Source organism: Melanotaenia boesemani, chromosome 2, assembly GCF_017639745.1.
Source record: "Melanotaenia boesemani isolate fMelBoe1 chromosome 2, fMelBoe1.pri, whole genome shotgun sequence".
Taxonomy (NCBI): Eukaryota; Metazoa; Chordata; class Actinopteri; order Atheriniformes; family Melanotaeniidae; genus Melanotaenia; species Melanotaenia boesemani.
Genome location: NC_055683.1, coordinates 26049474 through 26064600, shown reverse-complemented (window position 1 = coordinate 26064600; position 15127 = coordinate 26049474).

Below are 15127 nucleotides of genomic sequence, written 5' to 3'. Positions count from 1 at the left end.
GGGAGTTAAAACAGGAATGCATAAGAGAATCCAGAGGAAACAAGCCTGACTAAAGGCAAAGAAACTTTGAATGCATTTTAATAGCCGAAAGAATATTCTTAGAGTTTGTCCACAATCAGCCGACTGTGTAATTTATATGTGGAAATCTACTGTAGTCCAGTGATGGTGAAAATAATATTCAATACAAGCACCGGCCTCTATGACCGCCTTTAGACATACGAAACAGAGAGGACAATTGAGTCAGTCATATCTCCAGTGTGTGCTCTGAGAGTGATTAAGACTAGAGCACATTCATTACTGGCCCAGCTCAGACAGAGAGGGGCTTCAGAGCAGAGCTCTTGTGTTGGGCTGTTTAGATGTCCTATCCCCTTGTATCTCTTTGACTACTTCCAACACAAGGCTCCATTCAACCAGACTGGGAACAAATGTTTCCTTATGTGGCTCTGAGTGCACAAGCTTCAGCGACAGGATAGAGAACAAGAGCCTATGAGACCAAAAGACAGAAAGGGTTGCATTAATGCTGGCTTTACCACCAGCCAGGATATGATGTGCATTATGGCCTGGAGGAAAAGGGAAGATTGTTAAAAATGTCACAGAAAGAGTACATAAGGCAATGATAAATATTTTCCAATATATGCATGCCTTTTCGCTGGCACTGCACCCAGCATAAACCTGCTGGCCAACCACACTTTGTTACCCCTCCTTATTTTCTCACTTTCCCACTTTTCATTGGTGTTATTACTTCTACATCCGCTTGGGAATTAATTTGGTCAACATCAGCCAGGAAAGCTGAGGTTAGATTCCATGTTGGCAGCTGATGTAATTCCATGTAAGGACAACATGCAGAGTTATGTCTGTTTCTTTGACCTGGTTGTGGGAACTGGTAAATGAAGCTAAACAGGGGTCAAGGCAAGGTTTCAGAGTGACGTGAGTGAAGATTTCTCATGTGAGAACTGGTTAAAAAAAAAGGGCTTGCGTCTGTTCTACATAATAAGCCATAATGTGGCATGCACCTCTTTTCTATAGAAGCATCCAGGATAAAGAGCTAATCCTCTTTAGCTATGAGACTGATAGAGCTGGATTCCTTCCAGCACCTCAGGGAGTCAGCTCTAGAGAAAATAGAACCTTTCAGAGTAACCCATGTAATCAATGACATAAACTCCCTCCAACTACTTATTCGATTCATGCTAACTGTAAACTTTTGGTAAATTAACTTTTTTTTCATAGATGTCCCTTTATTACTACCTGTAAGTCTTACCTCTCTCATCCTGTATTTAGCCAAACTGTAAGTTTTTAAGAATTTAGACAAATACACCCTTAGTGAAAGTTTTTTTTTTTTTTTTTTTTGCATGTAACTTGCTTATTTTATTGGGATTTTGTGTCAGAGCAAATCTTACTGCATCAACATCAAATTCTTTTTTTTTTTTTTTTTTTTTCAACATCAAATTCTAAAGCTCAATTGTCAACAGAGGTAGTGTGCAGAACTGAATAAACAATTCTACACCCAAGCATATGTATTTTGTATTTGACATGCGTTTTGTAACACTAAAAACTCTAGCCTATATTTGTAACACACACACACACACACACACACACACACACACAAAAATTAAAGTGAAGTTTTATGAAGGTAGTCTAAGCAAGCAATCCACTGTAAAGAATAAAATTAATATTTGTATTCAGTAAGTAAGTATGTAGTGCATACAGATAGTGTTTGGGCCCTTTGCACTTCTCCACATTTGTAATTGTTTCACATTCAGCTTTAGAAGTATTTAAACCGCTTACACCCATTATCATTTTTCACACACTTGTCTACATGAAGAAGTAGAGGATTTTAAAGGATTTTAAAAAATAGCCATTCAGCATGAGTATTCAGACCCATTATTTATTTCAAAACTTCCATTCCAGTTATCTCTACATGTGCAAGACTGACTTGTATCAAACCACAGATCTGGTGGGTGATGCAAAACATTTTCACAGGATTAAAGTACCCAAATACACAGCAGACTGGAACCATAAACAAAGTTTAAAGTTGTCGCTCTTCAGCCAAACTCCATGATCAGGGGTCAGCTTGTTCATATGGGTAAAAGTTAGAGATCAAACATCCACAATTTTTGTGGAAATGGGGGAACCTTACAGGAATACTGCCATCAGTGCAGCACTCCACCAGTCAAGGTGGTTACATGGCCAGATAGAAACTATTCCCTACTAAAACACATATGGCAGCCTGTTAAATGACTCTGAAACCACCAGAATCTAAATCCTCTGTATGAAGGAAATAAACCCTAAATTATCTGATCAGGATTGTCAGTGATACATGTAGGACACCAAGCTTGGATACCATCCCTTTAGTCAAACACGGTGATAGCAGTATCGTTCTGTGGTTATGTGTTTATGTAGCAAGGGCTAGGAGACCAGGAAAAAAATATCTGAAAAATGAATTCATGAAAATAAAGACCCAACTTTTTTCCAACTTTTCTTTTTTTCTTTTAAAATTCTTTTTAGCAAAACAACAACTTGTGGAACAACATGAAATAGAAACAGCCTTGGAAAAATGTCTGGTCTTAAAACTTTTTAAAGTTTTTAAATGGCCCAGTAAAAGTTCAAACCTGAAAGGGGATCTTTGGAGAGACTGGAGAATATTACTACACTGATCCTTCCCACGCCTTCCCAGCAACTGGCTGAGCTAGAACAACTCAGCCAAGAAGAGGGGTAGATATTTCTAAAGGAAAGATGCAAAAGTAAACATAGAAAATGATTCCCATGCAGTGTTGAGGCTGCCCGTCTTGCCAAAAGTAATTTAAGCCAATAGAAGATGAAGGTCTACATATAATCTATAGTACATGACACAAGTTTTTAAAACTATATTTTGTGTAGCCTGATGAGTACAAAATGAATTAAGGCAATTCCCTGATGAGTCCGAAACATTCAATGTGAAAACAGAAAATTTTCCATTTATTCAAAGACAATTTTCTAGGTGTGTGTGTGTGAGCTTGGTGGCAAGCAGTGTGTGAGGAGCTGGGAGTGTGGCAGAGCTATGCGTGACTAGGAGAAATACACCTGTCTCTGTGCTCAGGTATGGAAGGGGGAGCCGGCACGCAGGGGCCTGCCAACTGAACAATGCTCCTTATTGTACCTGCACTGTGCAGACACACACATAAGAGGAAGCCCTGATCTCACTGTGTGTGTAGCTCTCTTGCTCTCTCTCTCTCTGCTTACACAATCACACAACTTAAACAGCCAAATTATTTATAGTACACATATTGTGCTGACCGCAGGCGCCCTGGGTTAATTCCCAATAACTCTGCCTTTTACACGCTAGCTGCCAATCAGAGCTGCAACGGACAGATTGTACAATCAATAAAAAAAGAAAGGCACACAAGCAAAAATGTGTTCTTCAATATATGTTGCATGTTTGTGAATATTTGAGAATGCAGCATTCAAATCAGTTTAAAAATGTAGAATACGTAGAATTATGTCTACACAGAAATTTGGAACTGTAGCAACAGAGAAGGATAATTCAGAGGTGTTGCTGCAAGGATCCATAATACTTTGCACAATGTTCTTAAAAAAAATATACTACTGTTGTTAGTGACCTACTATCTGCCCTTCAACAATCCAAGTTTTTCCAGGCTCTTTATTCTCAGCTTAGATAAGACAACCTTTAGATTGTGAGCCATGATAGTGTGGATGGGAGATAGGCATCCAAAGAAAGAATCACAAAAAAGCAAGAGTGCCTGTTGGTAAATTACCCGGGCTCTCTGTGGTTTCCACAACAATAGGTGCCTCTCATTTTCTTGATTTGTAGGCCAGCTATGGTGAAAAATGAACAGGGCAGCCTCAGGGAGGCTCTGGCATTAGAGGGAATGCTAAACATCTGCTTTTAGACATTTTAGTCCTGCCCTGAGCTTCGATGGACACAAGTACTACTTCTGTCAAACAGGAACTCCAGCTGTTCCACAGATGGAGCCGGCTAGCTGGTGTGTAATGTGTAGCCACATAATAGTTAGACTGTGTTTGATCTTATTAACAAAAACTAAAAATGAAAAAGCTTTTTTTTTTTTCTGATGTTTAAGTCACATCAATCATTCATTTTTTCCTGTTAAATTCCACTTTGTGTGATGTGTGTGCTCTTGTTTGATAGCTTACGTGAATGTGTGCATGTGTGTGTGTGTGTGTGTGTGTGTGTGCGTGTATGTTCACTGACTAACGCAATACAGTCTTCATAAAGGTAGTATTGTTAAGTTGCGTGCGAAGCTCATGCTTCAGGCTTTGGTTCCCCGCCCACCCCTGTAAACCATGGCCGTTTTTTTTCCTCTTCTTTTCTGCCTTCTACACCTTCCCCTTTCTTTTTGTTGCAGGTAAACATTTGATGTCCGCACGCAATCCCGAGAGTCTCCTCCCCTTGTTCTCTCCACTACACTCTCTCATATACTCACAACACATGCACATTCACCTAACACTCTCTCTCACCCACATACACAGAGACGCTCCACCCTTCCCTCCCCATTCTTCTGACATTCCTCTCCTCACTGAGTCAGCACCTGTTTCCTATGGAGGTTGTGAAGTTTCTCTTGAGCGACTGCTTGAATTTGTGATTGACTGGAAACAGGAATTCACCCACAGATGTTGAGATTTAATTTTCTTTTGGTGAACCTGAAGTATGATCACCTGGGTCCCCGATGTGATTAATTATGGAAGTTAAAAATATAGACATGTTGCTGAGCCTAGAACATGCTAAACCATTATGTTGTCATGATACACAAAGGAAAAAGAAAACAAAAAATCCATTTGCAGACTTCAGACATTAGCATTGCGTGACTACAAACATCCATTGAATTCACATCAGCTCTGATCTCAGTCACGGTCTGTCAGCAACAGAATCCTGAAGAGCTCAAAGCACTCACCCAGTAATGAGAAACACAATAGTCAAAAATACTTTTCAAGTAAACTCCACTACTAGGTTTAAAGACCGTAATCAGAGACTGGGATTATCTATGATTTATAACACAGTTTGTGCTTACCAGTAATAATTTGTATATACAGAATACACACATCCTCAAAGGTTATGGGTATGTGTCCAAACTTCCAACTGGTACTGAATACAAATCAAAAACTAGTCAAAAACTACTGGAAAGCTCTCATAAAACATATGACCAAGTTCTCTGCAAACAAGGAGTTTACCAAGAGTGCAAGGAGTGCCCATAACAACGAAACAGTGTTAAAATATGTGAGCTGTTCTGAGAAACAGATGTCACAAAGGATCCAAAAACTTTTTTGAAACAGTATCTTCAGATGTGTCACATAGCTCAACTTTGTCAGGATCTTTTGGCTTCAGGGCGCAAGGGATTAGACATTAAAGGTCTATGCAGATATAAAAAGTTTTCATTTGAGGTTACATTTTACACAGTCAGTGGTCTGATTAGGTCATGCTCTATTTTTATGTTTAATATAAAAGTGGGTCAAAGGGCCAACCATAGTTAGGATGTAGCAGCGATAGCATGGTGGCATAAATGCAAACAAGTACTTTGTCTTTAGTTTGGAGGGGTAAAAAAGCACAGGTCTGACTCATCTAAAGGGTCACAGATGATAGCAAACAAGGAATGCTAACATCAGCAGCCCAGGCAACAATGTAAAAAATAATAATTAGGGTTTGAAAGGAAAAAAGAAGTTGAAGTTAGATTTTATTCAAAAGAAATGCAACAAAACATCTGTGGCAGGAAGAGGACTTTCTGTCAAAGAGAGGAGGAAATATTAGTTTCATTTAACACGATAGGAGTTATAAAAAATCCTGGACATATTTCACCTGCATTCTTTAACAAGAAGGATAAAATAGTGGAGGTTAGTTAATCTACCACTTTTTCTGTTGACCACTTTTAATGATCGCTTAATAAACTATTTACTTGAGAATAGCAGACCAACAAGGCTCTTACTGGAGAAGAATGCTGAAGCAGACAGTCAAATTAAATTCCTCATCACATTTAACGGTGGTCATCACTTTGTGCTTTTGTTTAAGATATTAGAGACTCATGGGAAGAACAACTGCTGCCTCTTGCCAGCTGCCATCAGGCAATAGGCAGAGTAAAACCTGGATGGGGTGCCAGTCTTAATACGAATCTGGCATGAAAACCTATTTTAAAAAAAGCACTAGTAGAAGAAAAATAGGCATTTTCATCTTAATTAAACTTACTATATAAGTGATGAGAATTAGCTGTTATTAAAGCAAAAAGTGAAAGCAGAATAGTTTTTAACTTCTTCTTCTGAGGTACAACAAATGTGGGGTGATATGAAATTGAAGTTGGGTCAAGACAAAGATGGCAAGGCTACATATTTTTACTCTGAGCTCCACCTGTGATGTAACATTACCCTATAAATCTGAATAGCTCTCTGAATGACAATCTTTGGATCAAGCTGGCCCATACAAAGCGACAGGATTGTGTTTTTTTGGAGTGTTTGAGTTAGTAATCAGTTCAGACATACAAATAAATGCTCTTAAGAACAAAGGATGTTTTTTTTTTATTTTAATTTTTTTAATTTATTTATTTTTTTAAGATTTTACCCCTTAATCCAAGCAATGATTTTGATTTTAAAACTTCACTCTATACTTAATTTGATACTTAAGAGCACACGCTGTCTCATAAGAGATGCATAAATAGATATTTTATAATGGTGTACAGATTAATTGTCACTAATTGGACCCCAAGGCTGCACAGTGATGTGGTGGCCAGCACTATAGCCTCATGGCAAGAAGTTTTCTAGTTGTGGAGTTTGTATGTTCTCCCACTGCATGCATTGGTCCTCTGTACGTAGCTCAGGCACCCCTTATCATCCAAATCAAATCAGGTTAACTGGCGATTCTAAATCAACTGTTTAGTGTGTAAAGCTGTTTGTCTTGTTTGTACCTGATGGTAGCTGGTACAGCCTCTAACCCCTTTGCACATCTGAATAGACAAATTGGATATGGACTGTGTATGAATGAATAAAATTAAAACCTAAATTCCACATTAACACACATATTTAAATGCACCATAAACCAGTCAGCGTCTCAATTCCATCATTCAAGATGTTTTGCTATGTACCCAGCACAGTGTAAGGTAAGATTTAAGTTAAATTTACATCTTTACCATGCCAATCCCATTGGGAATATGGCTGCACCTTTTAAACATTATAATTAGCAGCCATTCCATACAGTGGATTCCCCACTTGGATCTAATGCTAAAAGGTGCATATATATGATTTTAAGGTTCTTTTACTGGTTTATAAATGTCTTAATGGTCTTGGACCTTCATAGTTATCTGAATTACTTTTAAATTATGAGCCCTCGCAGACCCGGAGGTCCTTTGGCACCAGCCTCTTAGTTGTTCCAAAAGTAAGGACCAAAACATACAGTGAGATCTCTGTCCATTATCACTGCCCTCGTCTGTTGAACAGCCTGCCAGACAACCTCAGGGCTGCAGACAGTGTTGATGTTTTTAAAAAGAGGCTCAAGACCTACCTTTTTAGCTTAGCTTTTAACTGAATTTTATTTGATCTTAATTTATTTTATATAATTTTATTTTATGTTATTTTATTCTCATTTTATTCAGTTTTATTACTAATGTAATCACATTATTTTGTTCCCTGTGTGTATTTTTATTATTGCTGCTCTAAGTTGTTCTTATTGTTTCTTAAGGATTTTTAATCTTTGTTTTAACTCCAGTGTTTCCTTCATGGGGATCCTCCACGCTGGGGGTTTTGCCTGCTCGGTCTGGGGATTGTTGCCGCTGTGATTGCTCTTGTCTGGGTGGCTGGGGTCATTCACTGCAGCCTTACGGCTGTGGTGTGAAAAGCACTTTATAAATAAAGTTTGATTTGATATATGCCAAATATCATTGTGTGCTGCATAAAGATATGATGATTTGTCTAGTAAGTAATACCATATTGACTGAATGATCAAAGCTATATTATAGCTTTTCTAATACAAATTTGATCATTTATTTGAATATGTTGACTTCTAGCTTGTTTGCTGACTTAAATCATCCAACATTGACAGACTTTCTCAACCAACAATAAACAGTAAAAAACTGTTTATTTTACTTTGTTCCTAGATGGTTTACAGCATAGACAAAGATACAAAAGAATGTGTGAATAACATGCAACATATTTACTGATGCATGTGAATGACTGGGAGGAAGGTAATAAAACAAGCCCAAATCTGGTCTGTGGATGCCAGCTCTGTTATAAGTGCCAATCTTAGTCACGCACATCCTTCCAGTTACACGCCAGTATCAATTCTGAGACTGAGGAGAGGTTTGACAGGTTCTGAGACAACATGACTGTTCATCATGTGTAAACATTGGCTTTATGCCGGTCTTGCTAACAGTACATATGAATTCAATTACTGTTATTTAACTTGAGAGTAGAAAACTTACACATATAAAAAGTGCTAAATAAATAAACAAATAAAATAAAAACACATGCTCACGTACATGTTGCCTATTAATAAATACATGACACATTAAGATCACAGACAAATTCAGACTGCATGGTTATCAGTTTGCCTTGCTTCTATAGAAATTAAAAATTCGTTAAAAAAAATATTTACTTTGCAAGATTACTCTCTCGGCTCTAAGTTCTGCTGTCTTGCTCATTCTTTGTATTACAAAAAGTCATGGTGTCAGGGAAGAAAGGAGCATCCCATTCAGCCACAAAGGAAATTATTTCAATCCCCACATTGTTGTCTCTTATGATAATTGTGCCTGCTGCTCTCTTTTATTAGAGGCTTTTGGCTCCCTCCAAACAGCCCAATTAGCAGCCCTGCTGAGGTGAAATGTATTATGCAAATACAAACAGTTACTGTACCAGCATGAGCAGCCCCCACGGTAGCCTACAACAAAGCTATGTTAAACGAATATTAGATTTGTTGTGCCTACAACAAGTTACCTATTGTTGTGCTGGCCTCTCTGCTGCTCTGGAAAAGCCATTCAAACAAGATAATCTGTCTGCTTCTCGTCAATGCAGCACACTGTTCGGCTGTGCTTGGATGAAACATTGAGACAAAGGGACTGTTTGATTGGGAATATGAACCAACTGGTGTTAATAAATAAAACAATACTTCTTACAGTCTCCAATATCTGATGATGCAAACAAGTCAGATCCAAGTGAAAGACAAAAAAATGCTCAATTTACACAATCTCTTCTACCGTTTTTGTAACTTAACCTCTGCCGTTTGTCTGCGTCTATTGTTTCGTGCCGGGTTCATCTCTGTCCCTGTTTTCTTATTTGGAACAATTGCCTTTGTCTCTGAAGCCAGTGAATGCCTTGGATATAAGGTGTGATAGTTGGGCAGGCCCAGACTGGCACATGAGAGAAGCAAAACAATTCCAGGTGGCCTGGGCCCAAAAGTGGCCGGAAAGCCTGCTTTTCAAAAAATAAAAATAAAACAAAAATTACGGTGCTGATTGGTCTGCCTGGCACTGACACCTGTGCACAGACTAAATCATTTGTGCCCGTAAGTTGTCAGTAATAACGGCAATTGGTCAAAATAATAGCAATATTATGTCAAAACGTTATTCTATTGTTAATGCTTCAGCACTGTTATATCTCTCATCAGCCCAAACATAAAAGCTACAGGTAATTCCAGCCTTGGATATACCAGGGGTTCCTATATGGAATTTCTTAGTATCATAGATAAAATATTAGTTAGCCTAATTTTATGTGCTGTGTTAAAGTTACAGGTTGATATTTCAATAATGAGGCGGCACAGCTGTTCAGCTACTATCCCCATCTGTCCACATCTGTCCTTGTCCAACTCAGAAACAGCTGTAAACTGGACCAGTGGGGAACATTTTATTAGTCCAGGTTAAAAGCTGATGAGGAAACCTTTTGACTTCATCAGTTTGTCAGTGTTTTTATCTGGTTGTAAATGATCTGATTGCAGTGTTTTATGCTTGTTGGCTTATTTTACTGCATGAAATATTTGGTGGGTCCTGCTGGACCAAACATACCTCTACAGGTGGCTGCTACATGTCTGGGAACCCATCTTAAGAATGGACAGCCTCTTATCTGTCATCTGTCTAAACTGAGTTGACTTTTTTATTTTTCTAATGTTAGTTGAATCCCATCAGGTGAAACTGCTTCGCTTCTTGTTTTTACTCTTGCAGCAAATATCAATATTAACATGTTTATGGTAAACTAAATTATTTTCCTGACAAAATTACACAATCATGTTGTTTCAGATTAATATATTATCATGATATGAATAATGGAGTCCTGCTGTGACAGTTTTATAGAGTCTTTTGAAGAGAGGAGAGAGAAAAGCACTGGACCGGTGGCTTATAGTTGTGAATGTCGCCCTATATAGAATATTGAGCTTTAATGATTACTTAGCCCGTGTGTGTTTGTGTGTGTGTGCATGCATGCATGCTTGCGTGCACTTGCATGTGAGCATATGTGTGCAGTATATGAATTAGGGCGGCCTGGGAGAGTGTATGACTCCTGGCCTGACTTATTGTCCCAGTCCAGCCCTGCAGTTGGGTCAGAGCTGTGAAAGAGCTGATTGTCCCACCTTATGCTCCAGTCCAATCCAACTTTATTTGTAAAGCACTTTAATAAAACCATGGCAGGACCAGAGTGCTGTACAGATTACATAGTTCTGTACTCCAAGGTGTGCCTGGAGACAGACTTACAAAGTGGCTGCATAATGGTAAAACTTGTTTTCTCTGTAAATTTTTAACTTTTAAAAATGATTCATTGTTCTCTTATATTTGCTAAATCAATTTGGTAATGCGATATCTAAGCGTGTATCTATAAAATCTAACAATACAGATGATGCCTTCTTGAAGTTGGAAGACTAATATAAATTTTACATATTTGTTTTAGTTTAAATCTATTAGGGAGTGGGAACCTTCTTTTTTCTTATGAGTGCAATACTGTGGTTTGATATTTTTCACAATTGTTTTTTAGTACAAAAATGTCAACCAGTCTCTTGCACAGAGACAGACAGGCTGAGAAGTAATAAAAAGACAAGCGGTTGTGTCACTTTCTCTTTGGTCGCATCACAAAGCATTTTGTAAACCACACTTCCCATACCCCTACCAGTTAATTATAGGGTTGAGCTGGAATACAAATATTTCTTTCTGGCACACTTTAGCAGAGAAAAGAGCAGCAATGACAAAGCAGATTTGAAATGAATACATTCGTCAGCAACAAAAGAAAGAAAAATTTATAATCACTTCAAATAATTAGTTGAATATATCTGACTTTGATGCAAAAGTATGCACAGGAGTTATTTGTTACATGCTCTAATATGCGTAAACCAGGGGTAGCCAACGTTGGTCCTCGAGGGCACCAATCCGGCAGGTTTTCCAGATTTCCGTGCCCCAACACACCTGACTTAAACTAACGAGTCATTGTGGAGATCCTTATAGGCTGTTGGATCCATTTAATTTGAGTCAGGTGTGCTGGAGCAGGGAAATCTGGAAAACCTGCCGGATTGGTGCCTTCGAGGACCAACGTTGGCTACCCCTTAAACTAAATCACAAATACGAATATAAGAATATTCTAATTAACAATAATAAGTCATCACAATAATTAAGAGTTAAAACAGGAATAAGATAAGAGTAAAATGGGATCCAGGTTTTTCCAAACTAAAATATATAAAAGTAGATTTTTAGCAAAACAGATGTATGTAAAGAGTATAATGTTTAAAAGACATATAGTATGTACAGCATGTACGCAGCACTTCAGGTCAGCATGTGTTCCAATTCATAGCTCATCTTATAAATAATGATGGGGAGAAATTTATTGTGGCTGATGTTTGCGGTAAGAAGTATTGTGTCACTTCCTATGTACCTTGCTTGTTTGCTCTGCACCGCAAGCTGTGTTAGCAGCACATCGAAATTGATATTCTCCACTGCTTGTCCTTTCCACACCATATAACAGTTAACGCACTCTCCTTCTGCTTTACCATTTCTGGGACATTTCAGTTCTTCATTATTTACAGTGTCCTCCCTTCCACCACCCAGAATGAATAAACCAAAAAGCATATGTGGAGTAAATTATGAAAATCTCATAAAAATCAAAACAATAAATTTAACAGTACAAAAAAGGAAAACCATAAAATGTGGTTTGCTGCATATCAGGTTTCTTTTCAGCACTGTAGCCTGGTTAACTAAGAGTAGTGCCGTTGAGCCATGTGTTCCTTCAACTCTCAGCTGTGATAACTTCATGAGTTTCTTCTTCGTTGTAGAACCGTAGAACCTGATTTATGTTTGAACCATTTCTGTCTTTGTACAGCTCTCTGAGGTAACCAAAATAATGGCTTCATCTAAAATTTCAACTTGTATTTTAGACCCCATCCCAACCAAATTATTTAAGTTTTTCCCTTGGTTAATGCATCTGTACTGGTTCTAATTAACATATCTCTATTGACAGGATATGTACCTCAATCTTTTAAGACAACTGTAATCTAACCTTTACTTAAAAATCGACTATCCATCCAGTAGTGTTAGCTAACTAGACCTATATCCAACCTCCCTTTTATGTCTAAAATTCTTGAGAAAAGCGTTTCATCTTAACTATATACCCATTTGAGCAGAAATAAGTTAGAGGCTTTACCATGTTATTGGCATTAAAATAACTGCATTTGGCTGTTTTAAGTCATTTTTATCTGATAGATTTCAGTTTATTTTTGTAAATGATGAGTCTTTCTCACACACACCAGAGTAAGTAATGGCGCTCCTCAGGGTTCTGTACTTAGACCAATACTTTTTACATTATACATGCTTAGGTAGTATTATTAGACAGCATGGTATGAACTTTTATTGTTATGCGGATGATACTCATATTTACTTATCCATGAATCCTGATGAAACCAATGAGTTGTTAGATTACAAAGATGTCTTAAAGACATAAAGCTCTGAATGACTCTGAATTTTCTCCTTCTAAACTCAAATTTAGGACAAAATTGTCTAGCTATGTAATTAATCTGGATAGCATTAATTTGGCTTCCAGTAACACAGTGAGGAAGAGTTATTTTTGACCAGAACTTGTCCTTTGGCTCGTGTTTAAAACAGGTTTCAAGAACCACTTTCTTCTGCCTATGTAATATTGCAAAAATAAGGGACATATCTCAGAGTAATGCAGAAAAACAAGCGCTTGCCTTCATTACTTCCAGATTGGATTACTGCAATTCCCTGTTAATGGGAATTAATAGTCTAATTGCTCTTAGACTGCAGGTGTGGTTCCCAGATTCTCAGGGAGGCAGAGCCTTCGGCCATCGGACCCCTCTCTTAGGGAACCAGCTCCCAGTTCAGGTTCAAGAGGCAGACACCCTCTCTATATTTAAGATCAGGCTTGAAATCTTTCTTTTTGATAAATCTTATAGTTAGGGGTGGTCTAGCCATCCATTGGTTATGCAACCATAGACTTAGACTGCTGAGAGACGTTCCATGATGCACTGAGCACTTCCTTTTCATCTCTCTGCTCCTTATTTTCCATTTATGAAGATATACTGGCATCATTAACATATTTCTCTTCTCTTAGCAGGTCTTTCTGGGTAAAAGTTGCAATGTATGTTAGTCTGATTTTCCTGTCCTCTCCACCTCAACCGGTCGAGGCACATGGCTGCCCTTCTTGAGCCGGGTTTTTTCCTTCCTGTTAAAAGGGAGTTTTTCCTTTCCACATCCACATGCTCAGGATGGGGAATTGGGCTAAAGTCAAGATTCGATGCAATCTGTTTGTTTTCCTTAACTAGGCTATTATTTATTATAAACTGGCTCACATTTATTTGTCTGTAAAGTGCCCTGAGATTACATTGTTGTAAAGTGGCGCTTTACAAATGCAATGAATTGAAAATTATCTGTTCAATTTATTGCAACAAATATTTCAGATTCAATTACTTCAGTGTGAATACTATCAACTATGGTTGTCTAGTGTAATAAGTTTAATATAAATTCCAATAACAAAGATAGTATACTATATCAAAAATAAAGGTGACTTCTGAAATGTCACTAGAAAAGCAAGAAGGCACATGTTTAAGCTACAAAGGTTGTTACTTACCCCTAATTTTGATCTGATTCACTGTTATTAGAAATCTGAAAACTATTGCACCCACAAGGGCTGAAGGTAGGTGTATTAGCTGTGTATGCAAGATATACCATGTGTTGTTGTGATCCACCTCATTTCGTGTGCACCATACTATAACTTTAGGTAATGCTGTTCAACACTTAAAAGATTAAAACCATTTGTGCTGAATTCTGTTCTTTGATTGAACTTGTCTCTGCAACATATCCAACAACCACTTCAAAGAAACAACAAAAAGTATCCCTGACTGGCTATTCCAGTATAATTAGCCTTAACTCCTCTAGTGTCTTTATTGTTTTTTCTGCTACCTGCCAACAGAATGAGGTCACTCTTCAAAACATTTTGTTTATATTTTGTTCTCTGGTTGGTTCTTTTAAATGGTGCATGGTATGTTACAGTGGCACCCATGTATGGAGTCCCTTTAATGTGCACTTATTATGTGTGACATCAGTATGCTGAGGTCCAACTTCACTAGTGCTGACTCACTCAACTGTGAGCTAGCGTGACAGCCCAGGCAGGTTAATGTGTTCTCCCTCCAGGCAAACACAGTGAAATACAGCTGACTGATTATTAGCTTTAGGCAGAGGACAGAAAGTTCTGTTTAAACAATTTAAAGGTTTTCATTTGCAAGCCCCTTAAAAAAATAATAACATGAGGCTTATGTCATTTTTGTATTTAACAAGTCAAGCTGCAATTAGTATGATGTAACATTTCACCCACCTATTGTGTGTGCTTCAATGCACATAATAGGAGAGGATCATCATAATCCACAAGTGAATGTAATTTCATCCTACCCTTGGGGAGATCCAGAACTCCCTAAGCTCTGTTTCACATCCTAATGAGTTTCAACTACTGATGTCAAAACTAATGTGACATGAAAATAATATTCAGCTACTTAGCTGATGAAGGATAGTACTGTCAACTGAATAAGCAGCAACTTTTAACACACTAATATGGACTTTATGTTGCAAGTTTTTCTTTTTTTTTGTAGAATTAAATACAGATTTTATATCTACATCATCATCATCAGTGCTGTTTTGGACAAGGGTGTTACATTGTAGGT